Below are 16,775 nucleotides of genomic sequence, written 5' to 3'. Positions count from 1 at the left end.
TTTCATGTTATTATGAATATATTATGTTACGCGGTATTAAAACTTTTTGACTTCGCAAATGTTTCGCAATAAATCTTGGTCAATCATTGATCGCGGAGCAAAGCAATTTTATACCACGATTTTATGAGACGGTTTTCCGCGCCACCCTTGAGGTACCGTCATAGGCGCGTTGCCAATTGTTTTAAATGGCTGACTCCCCAGTAGGCCTACACCATTATAAACGTAACGTAACTTGTAGTAGTGTCTATATATAATAATGTTGCAAATGTAAAAGATATATACATACATATATGTAATATAAAAAAATATATATACATTGTTGGTGGGAATACAATAATATCACAATAATAATATTATAACGTAAATAAAATATTTACAATAATTATAAAAAATAAATATAAGCCCAGTTTAAATAATTAATTCTAATCTAAATAATTTGGGGAATGTTGCTGTGGCCAGTGACTTGGACTTCTTCTTCTTGGCATTGGCATATTCGCGTTGCGGCTAGTTCCGCTCTCAGCTCTTGGATTTCGCGATCTCTATTTATCTTCATTGCGGCCCGTTCCGTTCGCAACTCTTCTGTTTCGCGGTCTTTGTTTATCTTCACTGCCGCCAGTTCCGCTCGCAGCTCCTATTTTGCGATCTATCGCGCCGCCGCCACTGAACCCTATCCTCGCCAAGAACGTATGCTAGCAGTTTACTATTGAAACTACTGTTCTCTAAATTGTGTAGATCACTTTCTGCGTTGCATAATGCCTGTACCTACTTTATGTGAAATTCATTTTCATGCTATCCGAATCAAACCCAATCACCTGCTTCCGTCGTTTTCTATTTTTGTATTCCATTTTAAAAGTGTTAAAATCTAAAATACAGGTAAACAGGTAAACCAACAGGTAATACATACCCTACACCACTTCGCTTAATACTGTTATTAACATAATAGATTTTCAAAATAAGGCATTATATGGTGACTGGTCGAAGAAGTGGTCTGATTCGAGCCATTTTTAATAGCTTTCGCTCTTGAGCTAAAGCACGCCGGTGTACCAAATTTCATCCTAGTATCTCAAGAATTTCCACCTGTAAATTGAACACAAGAATGTAAAATAAACAGACAGACAGACGCACTTAAATTAAATCAGAAAGTGATTTTTAATCGATTTGGTATCATTAAAAGCTGGGTCCATCTCAAGTCCTTTTTAATGTTGCTTACATCCCCACAAACTTAATCAGCCCTTGTATCACAAGTAGTGTAGTGTGTAAAAAAAGCTTTTACACAAAATTTTAATAATCAATAGTAATTCGAAGATAAGAACATAAAGTGAATTTTAAAAGAATATAAAAAAGATAAAGAAAATGAAGTGAATTTTAAAAAAATTTCTTAAAACTCTTATTTTTATTCTAAACAGTCAAATCTATTGCTATGGTCGACTGCTAGACACTGTACAGATGGCTCATCTGTTTAGAGATTCAAAAACATTCGTGGACATAACATTGAAGTTGCCGCCCGAACAAACAAATGCCAATTTCGAGACTTTCATGAAGAAAACAAATAACGCACCGTCCAATGACCAATTGCGAGCGTTTGTTACCGCATGTTTAGCACATTTTAAATGACAATAAAATAAATCAAAAATATGATAATAATTTTTTACTTTATTTTTATGTTAGGAACATTTCGATGATTTAGGTAAAGCATTCGTACCATGGTTGCCAGATGATTGGAAGAAGCATCCAGCATTTATAGATCATATTAACGATCCCGATTTAAAGCAATGAGGCTTAGATTTAAATGTCATTTGGAAAGATCTAGGACGGAAAATGATTGATGATGTTTACAAAAATTCACATTATTACTCTATCATACCGATACCAAATCCTGTAATAGTGCCGGGAGGTCGTTTCGGGGAATTCTATTGTTGGGATTCCTATTGGATTATCAGAGGTTTACTGTTTTCCAAAATGATCCATACTGCCCGTTAGAAAACTGCATGTTAGAAAACTTTATTTCAATAGTACAACGTTTTGGTTTCATACCAAATGGTGGTCGCATATACTATTCAAAACGTTCACAACCTCCCCGTTTGCCACTTGCTCGGCTGAGGAAATCTTTCAGGCAGGTTTAATACCTTCGGACACGGATTTTCGTATATTTCGAGACTTCGGCGGAGTGCCTGGTAGATAAATTTTAAAATAATTCCAATCACATCTCAACTATCGACCTTTCCCATGTCAACTATCGCCATTTACTCAGGTTACGATATGGCCTTCATTTCTAACGTTTATGTTTATCAAACTGAACACAATAAGATAAATTTTCTGTCTAAAGGTTCTCTACAGCATACTGGTGACAATGTTCTCACTTTGGCTAAATGTCTAGCGAATGCTCAGGAATTAAACGATATCGTGATAAGTAAAAGCCAACGAAAAATGCTTTTACGGAGAGATAACGACGTATCGTTACATTTTAGCAACACTCTGACGGTCACGTTGTGTTTTTTGATTTTCTTGGAAACTTCCTTATATTTTATACCGAAAGTGTTGGAATAATCATAAATGTTAGCGTATGTGTCATTGCGATAATTTTAATAGGAATATCTCTATATATAACGGCTGCTGATTCTGCCATATCGCTGAAGTCTATATTTTCGAGTTTTGGGGTCAGCTTTGCTGTTCAGGTAGTAGCTTTAGCTGCAGGGGGTGGGTTAGCACTTCTCAATGCACTTTTTATGGATGCAACAGGCAGTGCAATGAGCTGGTACTCGCATAAATGGATGAACAAGTTATTATTTGCATCTCAAACACGAGCTCAAGCTTCAGCGTAACAACTTGAGCTGAAGACCAAGCCAGCTACATTCAACAGTGAAGCTCCAGAAACGATCGGTACGTTAATGTCACCTAATACAAATAATGTATCAGCAGGATTCATTTGTAACATATCTGGTGAATGGGGTGGAAATACTTTAAATAAATGCTAATATACGACGGCGGAGGAGGATGCATTGTGAGCATGAATAAAAATAAAAATACTAGTGAATGTCATCTATTTATGGCACTTCATAAGCGAGAAATGAAACAAGCTAGATATATACATATAAGGTGCTTAGAATAATTAGGAATTAAGCCCTTCCTTGTTTACTTTATTCATTCTGAATTAGTTGTATTCCATGTATTGTAGCTAATTTACGTTATTTGTAATATATAATAATAAATAATAATAATAATAATAATAATAATAATAAAAATATATATATTTATTTATTTTCGGCCAACACAAGACAGTCACTATAGTAAAGGAGGCTTAAAGTTGCCCAGTTTGCAGCTTAAAATTTAACAATTTTTTATATAATTAACAGCAATAGAACAAAGCAAGTTTATAGTTGTTTACGTTGTCCATTCATATATATTCAATCATTGTTGTCCATTCATATATATTTATAATCACTTTATCAAAAGTATTTGAATTATTGAGAACATATATACGCTTATTCTCTAAAGGCACCAATTTTATACGCTTATTCTTTAAAGGCACCAATTTTATACAAATACATGCAAAATTATTGAAAAATGTAAATAAATGTGGACGCCTATTCTCACATGGTTGGCATTTTTACAAATTATTGAGAACATATATACCATTCGCTCGGCAACTCTGCATTAAATAAGACGCTTTCTTGCAGAAAATTCTTAAAAAATAAATTTTTTTTTCAACAAAAAAAAGAAAAAAATTCTCCTTTTTTTTTGTTTCTGAAAACTCTTGAAGTAGTGAAAATATATATAGTGAAGTTGCGGCATTTAAACAAAATCAACAAAGGCTTCGACGTCCTTGTGCTTCTCCGCAAATTGCGCAGCACCACCTGCTGTCTTCAACCTCATCCTGACAAGACTCACTTCGTCAACTCACCTGTACATTGGACATCAAGTAGCGGCGATTCCTGTCAAATTCTTAAAACTACTTTAACTTACAAGGCTTTGTTCTTCTTTGTCTCTGTCGGTTCCACCAAAAACGGCTGATTTCCATATCCCTTCTTTTCTCGGTAAGTCAGTTGATCCTTTTCTCTTGCCTTTAATCTAGCACGAAACCTAAAAGTCGCCCGCCCCTCAAGGGGGTGAGGCTCTCAAACATGTTATCAAACGATGATGATTTCGAAAATTTTGTTCGAATCACGCATAGCAAGGGTTCACTTAAAAGAATCACAGCCCAGAACGAAGGTCTCAAAAAGATCATCTCTGATAAAAACAATTCATCTGTAAAAGACTTGACTGAGGATGTCAATATCACCTCCTTAAAGTCCCCGATCGCTCCCTCTAGGAATAAGCCTCCCAATAAAGACAGCTCTGTGAACAGTAACAATAATAGTAGTCCCATAAAAGGAAAGAGGTCTGACCCAACTAGTCCAAATCGTTATAGTGACGACACGACCGGTGAGTGCTACGTATTCATTGAAGTATGCAACAATAACCTAGAGAAACCTTTTCGCCTTAACTCAGATTTATTTTTTTTCGAACACATCAAAGATCTCAAATTGGATGGTTTGATTAATATCAAAACCATCAGCCATGGCAAAGCCAAACTTGGTTTTGCCACTGCGGTTGATGCCAACAACTTTATAATAAACAATGATTTTGGTCCAAAGTCTTGCAAGGCCTACATCCCTAGAATTTTCACAGAAAAATTTGGGATCGTAAAAAACATTCCACCTTCAATTAAGGAAGAGGACTTTCTCAACTCAGCTACCTCTGATATTGAAATCATTTCTGTTACAAGAATCCTCAGAAGAGACCCTGCAGACAGAGAAATGTTCATCCCAACAAACAGCCTAAAAATTGGTTTCAAGGGTAAACTAATTCCCAAGAGTATAAAATTCAACTATTGCAATATTCCAGTTGACTACTTCATTCCTTCCGTCAGGCTCTGCTATAATTGCGGCCGATTTGGTCACATCGCCAAATTCTGCAAAAGTAAGGAAAGCAGATGCCTGAACTGTGGCAAGTCACCGGCCTGTCCTACGGACTCATGCCTCTCAATCAAATGTCTAGGTTGCGGGTCGCTGGACCACAACGTAACATTTCGAGAGTGTCCAAAAAGAAAGAAAGAGGAAAATTTAAAAAAAATTTTAACCATCCAGAATTTATCTTTTAGAGAATACAAAGAGAAATTCTCTAACAACCCATACAATTTACTTGAAAACTATGACGTAAACTTCCCAGCAATGAAGGACAGCAATGCTCCTAACAATATCAGAGACCCTACTATTGATACAAATAATATTTTAATTAACAAAAACTTCAATGCAGTTTTAAAAAATAAAACAAGTATTCCCAAGTCCTTGCACAGAATGTCTCTCAAGACGCCCTCGACTTACAGTAACAAGTCGCAGGAGCCAAAAAAACCTACCCCGCCCCCTGAAAAGCATACTTTCATCAATAACCATAAATCCACTGAAATGGAGATAATTCTGGAAAAGATTTTCAGGATTCTCTCCATCTCTTCTCAAGAAGACATGCTTAAAACCATCCAAACAGAAATAAGTTCCCTTAAATCAAAATTTGATCTTTTAAAACAAGATACATCTGGGTCGGCCCGATCATGTTCTAACATTTCTCATCACGTCCTTCCTACAGTATAACATACAAAGCTTCAGGCGTAATGCCCATTCTCTTGATTTTTTCATAAATTCCAACCGTACTGATTTCGCCATCTTGAGTGAAATCTTTCTGTCCGATGAAAAAATTTCCGATCTCAAAATCTCAAATTACAACTCCGCTTATAAACGTAGAAGTGACGGCTATGGAGGTGTTGCCATCCTTGCCAGAAAAGGCATATCCTTCAAACAAATCCCATTTAAATCGACTGCTGACATAGTCATTATCAAAACCTCTTGTCTAAAACCTAATATCGTCATTGCTGCTTGCTATTTCAAGCCCAACATCCCCATTCAATCTTTCCGGGATGACTTTAATCGTCTCTGTGATATGCTCAATAGTTTCCACAATGTCATAATTGCAGGAGATTTCAATGCAAGACACCCTTGCTTTGGTGACTCCGTGTCAAACAATAAAGGCAAAGCCTTGCAAGAAATCATTAAAGCTAGTAACTTCTATTGTCTGAATGATAATTCACCAACCTATTTTCACTCTACGACCAACAATTGTGGTAGCGTGTTGGATCTTACTTTCACTAACGCAACCCATCTCACATTCAAACGAGAGGTTAAAAAAGAAATTTTCCTGGGAAACAGCCACCACCTTCCTATTCTCTTTAATGCCACCTCTATTACCTCGTACAAGATAAATGACTTTATCTCGAGGAAAAAACTCCTAAATAATCTTATTCACGTATGTCTTGAGCCACAGGTCGAATCTATCCAGTGCTCATTTCAACAAGAAATAATTAACGCCAAATCCGACATCCAAATCTCGAATTCCTACTCACCAAAACCTTGGTGGAACGAGCTGCTCACTTCACAATTCCGTAGATTACAGGCTGCTAAACAAAAATTTTCCAAATACCCCAATATTTCTAATTTTGAAGATTTCAAGTTATCACAAAAAGAATGGAAGAAATCGATTAGAAAAGCCAAAAGATGCCATCGAGCCCTCGTTATCGAAGAACTATGCTCAAATAGCAATACAAAGCCATTCTGGAAATTTTTAAATGGTCATCGCACCACAAAAAAGAAATACAAGCACCCCATTTGGGATGATCTCAACAACAAATCCTACCTTGAATGGCTGAAAGCTCAAGTTCCCTCGACATGTGGTCTCCAAACCTCCTTACTTAACTCTCGGATGGAAAACATCTCTCCATTCTCCCTTGATGAACTCATGCACGTCCTTAAGTCGGAAAAGAAGTCCACAGCAGCAGGCCATGACGGAATCAAATATGAAATGATAAAGGTCCTTCCCATGCCAAGCCTTCTAACCCTGCTATCTGCTATAAATGAGCGCTGGATGACCAACTCGTTTCCCACCGTTTGGCGTACAATTAAAATAGTGCCTATTCCTAAACCCGGAAAAGATCTTGAAATATTCACCAACTTCAGACCCATATCCCTCTTGCCTGTTCTTCTAAAAATTACCAACCAAATGATTAAAGAAAGACTAACAAAATTCCTGAATCACTCACACCTTCTCCCGTCAAGGTCCTTTGCTTACCAAAAAAATATCTCCACCGGTATGTGCCTTAATGAAGTCCTTTTCACGATTGCAAATGAAAAAGCAAATGGGAACCAGGTAGTCATGCTTTGCTTAGACATTAATAAAGCTTACGACTGTGTAAACTTAGCGAAACTGGACCAAATTCTATCTGATTTTAAAATCCCGACACAAAATAGGCATTGGGTTCTCAACTTTCTTTCCTCGAGAACTCTCGTATTAGATTCACATACAGTCGAAGTTTGTGGAGGCTTACCTCAAGGTAGCTGTCTCAGCCCAGTTCTCTTCAATTTATACACAGCCGGTTTACATCAATTACAGGACAATTCTACCCATTTATTTCAATATGCTGACGATTTCCTCATCATCTCTGCTGGAAAATCATTAATGGAAGCAGTCCGTAACCTCGACACTAAAGCCAATCTTTTTCACAAACTTTGTGTAGACTTAAATCTAACTTTCAACCCGGAAAAATCAAAAGTCGTTCGCTTTGCTAAGGGTCCCAAAAAAATTTTTTACATTACAATCAATGGTATAAAAATCAGTCCGTCTTCCTCTTTTAAATTTTTGGGCAGAATAATCAACTCAAGTTTAACCACGCATGAGCATTACAAGGATAGCCTCGAAAATTGCAACACAGGCTCAAATGTCATCAAACTTCTGACCAACATTCACACCGGACTCCCACCTAGGAAAGCATTAAACGTTTACAAATCTATTGTTAGATCCAAAATTGAATAACCCTACTCTACATCGTGTAACGCTCCTGCGTATACATTAAAAAAAATACAAACCTTTCAACACTCAATCCTAAGACGTTGTACCGGTTTGTCCCCCTCAACACCAACATCAATTTTACGTTCCATCTCTTATGAACTCCCCGTTGCTAAGAGAATTTATCTTTTAACTGCAAAAGAACTTCTCAAGGTAAAAATCTTCAAACCTGTCTTCTTTGACGAGGTCGCTTCCAGACACAATCATGTCATCAGTAGTTACTCTAACTGCTTCAAAAAATTCAGTAACATCTTCAATAAAGTTAACTCAATACCCTCCTGGAATAATATTTTTCATGATAAATGCGTAGTTGAATTAAACTTACTTAATTCAATCACCAACTCAAAAACAAATCGATCAGGGTCTTGTCTTCGAATCGCTTGTCTGCAAAAACTTAACCACTTCGTCGAAAATAACTTCAAAATATACGCAACGGATGGATCTATCAATTCGGACATCTCTAGTTTTTCAATTATTGAATACCCAAACTTACTTATAGGAAAATTTAAAGTTCTACAAGAACTATCATCCACTTTCATTGAACTTCTGGCCATCAGACAAGCAATCATCCACGCATCTGAAATTAAGCTGAAAAAATTTGTATTTTTCTCTGACAGCAAATCTGCTCTAATTTTAATCAAGAACAAAGACCCATTCAATAAGTATGTCTTCGATATCTACAACCTTTTAAAAGACACAAGTATTGAAAAATGCCACATCATCTGGATCCCAGGTTACTGCGGTTTTAGTATCAATGAAAAAGCTGACTTCCATGCTCGTCAAGCTAGGTTCGATGGTACAGTTTTGTCCATAAACTACCCCCCCAGCGAAGCTTTTCTGCTAGTCAAAAAACTCATCATAAAAGAATGGAAAGATGAGTATCATGTTTTAGCTAGAGAAAAAAGTGACCGGCTGTTCTACAAAATTTACCCTTTTTTGACACCCACGCTTCTACCTAAAGGAAAATTCACAACATGGGAATTTAAAGTTCTTCACCGTCTTATGAGTAATCACACCTACGACAAGGTCTATTTTAAAATGATCAAAGTCTCCTCCTCTGACATCTGTGAGGATTGCAATATTACTGAGTCTGCCGAGCACCTTATTTTTGAGTGCAGGAGGTTTGACATGCTTAGACAATCTTTCAGTATATTTAACCTGTATAACAATCTATATGAAATTTTTCGTGCTGGTAACTTTAGGCATTTGAAGCAACTGACTGCCTTTATCAAATCAGCTGAGTTTTCATTCTAATTTTACATTTAGTATTTCTATTACAATCACGAATCGCCTACACTTTTTCTTTTATCGGCATTATTAGCCGGATCTTGACAGTACAGTAACAAGGACGGTGATTTATGGATTGACAGCGGAACAGAGCCTCTCATTGCGAACACTCTGCCACATCAGTCTACCTATGCTTAAATTTTTTCATCAATCGCTCTCAACTTCGTTTCTGGATTATGGATCTAACATTAACTTAACTGGTCCAATCCATCTCTAAACAAACAAACAAAAAAAAAAAAAAAAAAAAAAAAAAAAAAAAAAAAAAAAAAAACATATATACGCTTATTCTCTCTAAAATTCTTTTTTTGTTTGCTATGCTGGTACTGGATGTTATGGTAGGTAGGCAAAGACGATTTTTCTGATGAGTAGTAAGCCGTTCAAAAAAAGATTTAATATTATATAAATTATTTGTATTAAATTAAAATATTATATTATATATATTTATACTATATCATAATATTATTTATATCAAAATGGTGTTTATCTCTGATCTCTGATGTCCTCTTTAGCGAGGCTTTAAAAAAATATCCGGAGTTGCGGGGTCTAGCCATTACACATATAAATTGGCACAAATGTGGGAAGTGGGGGTTAGCCGACGAATTGACGGATGAAACGAACACGACCATAACTATAGGAGATGTCTGTTCAAAATGAAAATCAATTAGAAGAAGTCTCAATCGCCTAAACAAAAATTCAAAGGGAACACGATGTACAAAAATGGGCGCGTATTTATGGTACGCGATGAAATTAGGATTGAAGCATGCTGCCAATAGAATCTCAAATGAAATATTAGCTTACGGGGAAAGACCCGTTGAAATAGAGAACTCAATCATACGGATTGAGCCAGAAATTTAGGATATTTGGGAATATAATTACTCTGTTAGTGAAGATTTGTTGGGGTTTGTTGAAACTGAGACCGACCAGATTAAAAAGCGTATAAACGTACAGACGGACATTCAGAGAGATACGCTATTATATGAAAAAATCCCCAATACGCATAGGTACAATTTCAGAAACCGATCACGGATGTACGACGAGGGACCAACCACGGCGGAAGCAGCGCGGAGGGAAAAGATGCGACGCCTTCAACCCGCTGCAGACCAAAATGAAGGCCAGGAAGTTCAAGGGAGCTGATAACGCAGCGAACGTGGACGCGCGGACGGAGAATAGCGGAATTGTTGAGCTGAAGACCGGGAACTGAAATTCACAATGAAGATCGAGGCGCTGCAGGAGGTCGTAGGGGGGTTAAGTCCTCACGACAAAGTTATTCAGCTATATTTCGACGAAGCGTACACAAACGGCAAAATGAGATATTTTCGGACCGAGGATATATTGTACGGTTGCGGCTACAACAAAACCCAAAAAATTACAACAACGGAAGAATACCACACAGCACTCTTCTTCGCTGTACGTAGCCTGTTGACAAGTTTCAACATGTTGATCAGCGTCACCGCCATAACCGCCTGCAACGGAGCTCCAGACGAACTGGACAGATGCTTAGGTATCGCAGAGGAGGCCGGTCTAGAAGTGAACGCAAACCTGCACACACTGGTAATGTTCAACAACGGAATTTATAAACGAAAGCGAGCGGATGGCACCGTTTATACGATATACCATCTGGTCGACTATATACATGTGATATATAGCATTTACTATCTGATGGTAAGGAGCAATCTGTTCGACACTTCCGCCGTCACCAAGGCACATGCGGGAAAACTTAGCATCTCAAATCACTTAAAGAGAAGAGGTGCATGCTTGATCAATACTGCTGCCTCATCGCTGAAAGACTGTATGCAGTTATTCACTCCCGCAACAGTGGCAAACTTAGACGTCGTTGTGCAGAGAAAAATTATTCATAAAGAAAAAGATATAAGAACATACGAAGTTATCGCTGCTCTGACTGCATTATCAGAAGTCATGCACATGGGCGAGATAAGCAGCGCCGAATGGGAAGGACAAAAAGCGATACTGCTGGAAGCGAAACCTTGTCTAACAAATAAATTCCCGACGACTGATATAACTAAGGCCACCTTGGACATCATCAACAACTTCGAGACGATCATGGATGACCTGCTGGAGGCTTACCCTGGCATAACTATACACGCCTACAGGGTAAGCCAAGACCTCTTTGAGAGATTTTTATGCAAGATGGCGCCAGCCAGAAAAACGAGAACAAGAACCGTGGAAGATGTGATGAAGCTAGGCATCCGCTTAACCAAACAACAAATCGAATTTTGGGGAGGCGCATCCAGCACTGATGACGATTACGAGCTCATTGAAAAGCTGGATTACACGACACCAGCCCAGGCCGAAGATGAGTTTCTGCCATATGACCTGAATGGGGCGCCTTTCAAACTAGCTGCCAAACGGCTAAACGCAAACGAGGCGGAATACTTCAGGCTGCTCACAGGCTATGGAATAGCGCAATATATTCGTCAGCAGCTAAGATGCCAAGCATGCCTAAGCGACCTAACGCTGAGGAAGGAAGAAGCATGCTCCGAAATTGATGGCAAACTAGTCGCCAATGAACCGGAACACAAAGAAATCTTAGCTAATAAGGATCTGGAACCCGAATTTCCGAGGCGTAATGTGCTTAATATTTTTTTGGAAGCCCTGAGAATTTACTTGGCAATAATGAAGTTTCATATGGTCGACCCCAACATCGACAAGCGTACCCAAGAGACAATAATGAAGCAGCTTGCCTTCTTCAAGAAAACAGGCTCCTGCCACCAGTCACCGCACTAACCTCCTAGGCTTCGTGATACATTTGCTACTGACTGGCAAAAACTGGGTACAAGAATCAGTTGCAAATGTATTATCATTTAAACCAATTGGCTACGCTAGTTCATTCTCAATTATAAACTACTTAATTATTGGACATTCAACAGTTATTTAATTTGAATTTGGAACTGTTGTTAATCTTTTTTCTTTAAGTGGATGTGTATAAACCTCCAATCAATTCACGTATTTCCAGTCATTAGTTTTTGTACGGCACGATCGAATTTTCTAGAATAAGGGTACACTTCACTCTGGAAATTAGATTCCATATTACACACTGTACTAGTTACCTTGAAATTATAGGCTCTCCGGGCAAGAAAATAGAATTGCACACGACGTCAGTATAGAGTATATGTAAATTCCGACCCATCTTTGAATTAAAAAAGAAAATGTGTTACTATGTATTTTCTTCTTTTTTTTTTTGCAAACTATTAATTTTAGCTCAACAGCCGCAAACACCCTGTTTATCGCCGCTACAAATTAATGGTGCATAAATATGTACTTAAGAGTTCAACCGTTAATAGAACCATAGATCTTTAACCTATAACATTTATGTTATTAAGCTTAACACTTTTTAGGTGACCTAATATATAGCGTAGGTCGGTCGTGATTCCTTTTTTTCTGTTTTATTTGAATTAAGTGTAACAAGTAAGAAATTCTTTATTCCCTTTCGGCAGATATTTGACCCTCACTAATAAATATAAATAAAAAATAATTGAAGTATTTTGTTAGTTGTGGCAAAAGCGCACACAAATATTCCATTAAACCTTTTTTTCCATTTTTTTTCTATTTTTATGTTATGAGAACATTTATATATTTATAGATCGCGACACTTAAGAATCAAAATTTCTTAAATATCGAATTATTGTGCTGATATGGGATTCTAATCTATTACATATACTTACTTACCGCTCGCACTTCATTTTCTCTGAGGGCTACATTCTCGGAATCCATAACTAAAAAAAACTTGATCTCTTAATTATGAAGCCGTAGCTAGAAAAATAACAGAAACGAAAAATTTAGAATAAAATGTTTAGAATAAATGTCAATTCAAATACGCTTACATTTTATGCGCTTCTGTGGAATATAACATACCCAAATACAATTTTTTAGATTCGGGAGTCGCTTTATTTATAAATTGTCATTTCTCTTCCACAACATCTAGTGCCGCGTGCACTCTGTATTGCATATCAAGGTCTTTGTCAATATTAGCAATAGAGATGTAGAGGCGAGCGTTCTGAAATTTAAACTTTGCAAGTTTTCATTTAAACGTAATTAACCAAAGAAATATTTACATCTTTCCCAATGATTACGATACACACAGCAATGGCTAGAAATTTAGGAAACTAAATTAATTTTCAAATTTTGGCCTACAATTTTGCTTGTAAGTAGTATACGATTTTAGGAAGGAAAATCAAACTTAAAATTTCATTTAATACTGCAACTCTACTAACGTATGCAACAAAATATCAGAAACCGAAATAATGTATTCTTTAAAACAACCGCGGAACACATTGCGCGGTTACAATAGCAAATAATTTTCTATTGGATAAGAGAAAGAGCTAAAATTTTTCGTCAATATTCCCATATCTTCTCGAGCGAACCCAATAGTACAAATTTGCATTCAAAGATGATTTTTTATGGTGCATGCGTTCTTTTCAACTACTAAAGACATTTTAAATTCACTATGTAAAATTGCTTAAAACTCGTAACGCTTTTAATTTAAGAATCGATGGATACAAATACTTAATGAGTTAGATAGTCTGTTCATCTGTCTGTCTAGCTGGTTGTATGCTATTGTATGCTATTGGAAATGGTTCGGTTTGAATTTCGTAACCAGGTTTATTTCTCTTCACTATCTTATTTTGCTAATTTGTTGAATAGTTGAACTGGCAAACAGATGTGAATAAATCGGTTCGGTATATATTTTGGAGGTCACGGACAGACTTTATGCTACGTTTCTACGCAGCTTTCATTTATCAAAACCTTATCGCATGTACGACAGTGAACCATGATGAAATATGCGAAGCAATAATATTCATGTATGTGTTAAGAATCCTTTACCTACACTTGCCTGAAGTAAACCTCATCTCCTTTTCCTCTTTAGCTCTTTCTTAGCAAAGAACAAAATCAGAAAACTTTTTTCGAAAATCTTTTTAATAAAGCCATACATTTTGTAAAAGAAATGTTTCTATCCGTGTGAAAGGTTTTTTTGATCGCTTCTTATCGTTGCTGGCATGTCTACTAGCTTGTAAACATTCAAGCCAATCAAAACTTTTAAACGCTTAGATATCACTGATAAGGATTTTATTGAATTTCTACGTTTTGCGGCATCGGAAAGTAGTTTCCCAAAGATTATTTGTATAAACGCTTTAGCCAAAAGTAATTGAAGTCATTTCCCGTTTAATTGAAACTCTTGGCAGTCTTTGAATGAATCTAAACCTATTAGTTTATACGTTTTTGTGAGCACTCTCATTGTCAGTGATGGGCCAAAAATTTCACTAATTTATAACACATTTTTATTGTAAACCTTTTTGAGTCGATCTTCTTTTTAATGAAACGTAAGAGTCGATCGTGGACCTTTTAATAATTCAAAATACTTGGAAGAATACTCTTGATAATTAATTTCCGTTTAATTTTCAATGAAGGACTCACTGACATTGTTTACAAATGAACAATCTTTAAGCTAATATTATCATCGCATTTTATGATATACCACCAAATATTATGTTCTTAACCTTTTAATGACAAGTTAATAATGATTACAAATACTTGAATGAAACAATGAGCAAGCGTAGGAATTTGTAATTAATATTGCCCTTTTTTATAAACTTGTCATCAAATCCAAAATTACCCCAAAATAATTAAAAAAAAGAAAACAATGAATTTTATTTCCCAAAAAAATTCGTATCTAATCTTAATTACAATTTTCGAAAATTAAAACAATTACGTAGAGAGTAAACTTAAAAGCTTTTTCGTTGAATCACATTATAGTCAATTTTATTGGAGCAACCGTTTTGCAATGTGGGCCATAATCAGCATATGTTACCCTTCTTTCTTGCGATGTTTTATAAAATCTTCTGTAATCTACTGTAAAGGATATTTTTCACTTTAAATGTGAAAAATTAAAACATATTGTTGTCTACCAATCCTTCTTCCGTATTATTTACTAATGTTTCTAGGGTTTGCCTAAGATCTTCGTATATTTTGTCCGTCTTGTCAAACTCTACGCTTCCCTGGTTTAATTTGTTTGTCAGTCTTTCCGCCGCCATCGTCAATCCCAACTCCCTAGCAAACCATTGAAAATATCCTAACTTTGAGAGTTTATTAGCCGTACTATTATCTAAATCGGACAGGTAACGTCTAACAATCCTAATTTTCCATTGAACAGTCTGCTCCGTCACTAACCGCCCCGTTGCGGCCGTCTGTCTATCTGCCAGTCTTTTACGTTCTAACATGTAATCCTTACCTCTTTGAACACCCCACAATTTGGGGTATTCCCTCAACAACTTACTAAAAATGTCGTTTGGTACGCACATATATGCTTAAATTAAATATTTTAAAACAATAAATAATAATAAATATGTATAACTTATATATATGTAATAATTATAGAACCTGAAAATGTTTGAAAAACAAAATAAACCAATTAAAAATAAATAATAAAAGTTAAATGCATAAAAAAATGTCTATTTTAAAATTATATATAAGACAATCTTTCGAGATCTTATCACCTACTCAAATTTAATAGACATGTTCCTAAATAAGATTATTAAAGAGGGAAAAAAGAAATCAGGAAAGAAAATAATAATGGAAAAAAATTTCTAAACAAATGTACTCAGTGCGGATGTACTTGTTATGCAGACGAATTAATGCGAAAGATTAACATGTCCTTAGATGAGCTTATTAAATCAATCAAATCAATTCTGTCAAGACAAGACAAATAATGGAAAAGTAAGTAACCAATTTTTTTTATTTAAAACATCTTTAATCTTTTTCTATTCAAAACATATATTTTGTTTTAGAGACAATATAAGAATAACTATTCCTAACTGAATTCGCAAGGAAAAATAGCACCAACAAATACGAAATAAAATCTTTAAATCATAAATTAACGCAATGTATGTTTACGATGTTTGCTTATAAAAAATTGTAAAATTGTAAATAAAAATATAGCGGAGCTGTTGTATGCCAATATAAAAAATTTTTTCTGCACTGCGTGGAACTTATGATCATTGGAAGTAGGAATTAATCTTCTTTCAAAAAATAAATAAAATACAAACTAATTGTTATAAAAGTGAAAACTAATGATAATAATAATATCAAAAAATTTGACATAAATAACTCAATATAATTATTATTTTTTTTACTATTTCTCTATTTCTTTTATGAGATGTCCATATCAACGAAGAATATGAGGAAAATTTGAATATTTTCAAACAGAAACAATAGACAATGAATACAATAATGAATAATAAACGTGGGAAACAAAAAAAAAATGTTTTCATTTCAAATAGAATTTTAAAAGGATTAAAAAGTATTAAGAAACCGACGGATTTCGAAAGTAAGAGGTCTCAAGGAACATATTTAACTCGACGACAATCTTGGTTATCGATCGTCGAGATATGACGTCAAGAGGCCACTTTAAAGAACTTGCTTTCCTATAAATCGTTTTCTCCCTTGGTGCAAACTTATGAAACCTCCCTTACACGCTTCTCAGGGCGTTGTTGAAATCTAAAGCTATTAAGATATGTGGAAAATTTTCATTAAAAAAAATTTGA

The 16,775-nt window shown here is 35.6% G+C and overlaps 2 pseudogenes; one reads left to right on the top strand and one right to left on the bottom strand.

Annotated features, from left to right (window-relative positions):
• Nucleotides 1-443: 443 nt before the first annotated feature.
• LOC119638222 lies at nt 444-7,345 on the top strand (annotated as a pseudogene).
• Nucleotides 7,346-12,041: 4,696 nt separating this feature from the next.
• On the bottom strand, nt 12,042-13,324 carry LOC119638270 (annotated as a pseudogene).
• Between the last annotated feature and the right edge of the window lie 3,451 nt (nt 13,325-16,775).

Source organism: Glossina fuscipes, unplaced genomic scaffold (assembly GCF_014805625.2).
Source record: "Glossina fuscipes isolate IAEA_lab_2018 unplaced genomic scaffold, Yale_Gfus_2 86, whole genome shotgun sequence".
Classification (NCBI taxonomy): domain Eukaryota; kingdom Metazoa; phylum Arthropoda; class Insecta; order Diptera; family Glossinidae; genus Glossina; species Glossina fuscipes.
This window is presented reverse-complemented; position numbering and strand designations above follow the sequence as displayed.